This window comes from Chrysochloris asiatica, unplaced genomic scaffold (assembly GCF_000296735.1).
Source record: "Chrysochloris asiatica unplaced genomic scaffold, ChrAsi1.0 scaffold00255, whole genome shotgun sequence".
NCBI lineage: Eukaryota > Metazoa > Chordata > Mammalia > Afrosoricida > Chrysochloridae > Chrysochloris > Chrysochloris asiatica.
Window position 1 is genome coordinate 2,203,883 of NW_006408773.1, and position 2,678 is coordinate 2,206,560.

Genomic DNA, 2,678 nt, shown 5'->3' on the forward strand with positions numbered 1-2,678 from the left:
AGCTGTAAACTCTGCTGAAACCTGTTTGCCATGAATGACACTCCTACTATTTTAAATACCATTAACATACCTTCCAACATCACAATAACTACAAGTGATCACAATCTGTCAGAAGAGTGTTGGCAAGAAGCTAATTAAGTAATAACGCAACCTGGTCTTGGTAATATAAATCACCACAGAGTTCATATGATCAAATTTTGCAGACCAAGTGCTCATTCATTACAAATATATTTTTTCAACTGCATAAAAGGCGACTGAATATATGTACATATTGGGCTCAAAAGGTGGAAAACAGATAATTCAAATACACCAGAGAAGCTCAATATCATCAGTTAATATCATCCGTTAGAACAGACCATTTATTGCTCATATGCAAGTTCAAATTTAAGTTGAGGACAATTAAAACAAGTCCATAAAGGGAAAAGGACAAATTTTAGTATTGTTGTTGTTACGTGACATCCAGTCAATACTTACTCATAGAGACCCTGTGCACAACAGAATGAAAACATTGCTGTTTGGTGCCAACCTCACAATCGTTGGAGCCCATTGCTGCTGTCACTCTGCCCCTCTACTTTACCAAACATTATATCATTCTCTAGATACTGGTCCCTCCTGATAATATGTCTGAACTATGAAAGACAATGTCTGGCTATCATGGCTTCCAAGAAGCACTCCTAGCTGTGTTTCTTCCAACACAGATCTATTAGTTCTTTTCACAATCCATGGTACTTTCAATATTCTCTTCCAACACCATAACTCAAATGCATCAATTCTTCTATGGTCTTCCTTATTTGCTATCCAACTTTCACATGCATATGAGTTTATTGAAAATACCATGGCCTGGGTTAGGTGAATATTAGTTTTCAAATTGACACCTTTGCTATTCAACACTTTAAAGAGGTCTTGTGCAACAGATTTTCCTAATGCAATACTTCCTTTGAGTTCTTGACTGCTGATTCTTTAAAAGTTGATCCAAGTAAATGAAGTCTTTGACAACTGAATTGTGTCTCCATTTATATTGATGTATTTTATTGCTCCTGTGGTGAGGTTTTTTGTTTTCTTTACATTGAGATGCAACCCACATTGAACCCTGTCTGTGATCTTTGATCTCCATCAGCAAGTATTTTAAGTGCTCTTCACTATCAGCAAGCAAGGTTGTATCATTTGTATATCGCAGGCTGTTAATGAGTCTTCCTCTAGTACCGATGCCACATTTGTTTTCCTATAATTCAGCTTCTCTGATTATTTGCCAAGCATAAAGATTGAATGAGTATGGTGAAGGAATAAAATCCAAGTGCATTGTAGTAGGATCCCGGCTTCAGAGTGGACTGGTTCTGTGTGCTGCTCTCCCACAGAAAAGAAATGAACGGGACTCGGAATTGGTGTACCCTGGTGGATGTGCACCCAGAGGGACAGACCACAGCAGGCAGGAAGACCTATGCCATGGTATCTGAGTGGTCAACTGGTCAGTCTCTGGCCTCAGAACTGGTGGAATCCAATGATGAACATGAGGAAATCATTAAGGTGTACTTGAAGGGGAAGTCTGGAGACAAGATGATCCATGAGAAGAATAGTAACCAGCTGAAGAGTGAGGTCCAGTACATCCATGAAGCCAGGAACTGCCTGCAGAAGCTCCAAGAAGATATCAGTAGCAAACTTGACAGAGATCCAGGAGATTCTTTCCATCAACAGGAGATGCAGGTGGTGCTAGAAAAGCCAAAATCCCATGCCCTTGTACAGCACCCCACCTAAGGTGGATACCTCTATGAATGAAGATGCTGAGAGCTTGAGGAAGACTGTGTGGGACCTGCCTGCCATGCTGCAGGAGGCTGAGCAGCAGCATCAGTCAGACAGAGTGGCTTTTGAGACTATGCTCAGCCTGTACCAGAGAGATGCAGAAGAAAGTAATGTGTCCCTTCATAGAGAAGAGCGGAGCAGAAAGAGGAAGAAATCGGAGAGTTGCAGAAGCGCCTGTTAGGTATGGAAACGGAGCATCAGGCCTTAATGGCGAAGGTCAGGAAAGGGGAAACAGCCCTGGAGGAACTTCGCAGCCAGAGCGCTGACTGCCGAGCAGAACAGGAAAAGGCTACTAACCTGGGAAAGAAGATAGCTGGGTTATGGGAAAAGATCCACCACTTGGATGACATGCTTACGAGCCAGCAGCGCAAAGTACGGCAAATAATAAAACAGCTTCAGAATTCAAAAGCAGTGATCCAGTCAAAGGACACAGCCATTCAGGTGCTCAAGGAGCAAGTTGCCTACCTGGAAGCTGAGAATTTAGAGATGCACGATCGGTTGGAACACCTAATAGAAAAGCAAGTCAGCCATGGTAACTTCAGCACCCAAACCTGGGCCAAAACAGAGAACCTGGGCAGCATTCGGATATCCAAGTCGCCCAACCCTAAACCCATGCCTCTAATCTGAGTGGTGGAAACATGAACTGGACAGAGATGGGAGATGGACACTTCTGTTGCTGCCGCCTCTTGCCTGTGGAAAAGCCCACCACCCCTGTGGGCTGTTAGCACTGACTTTTGACTTCCTGACTGTTCCCTGACGGCACTCAGGGCTTCACGTCCATGAGTTCCCTTTCCAAACCCTTCTTCTTGGTATGCTGGGCAGACGGAGGATGAGCGTCTCCTCTGGACATTACAGCTCTTTGGAAGCCATTATCTTACCAG

The 2,678-nt window shown here is 43.5% G+C and overlaps 1 pseudogene; it reads left to right on the forward strand.

The window, feature by feature from the left end:
• The first annotated feature begins 1,362 nt into the window (after positions 1-1,362).
• Positions 1,363-2,439, forward strand: LOC102840792 (annotated as a pseudogene).
• Positions 2,440-2,678: the final 239 nt, after the last annotated feature.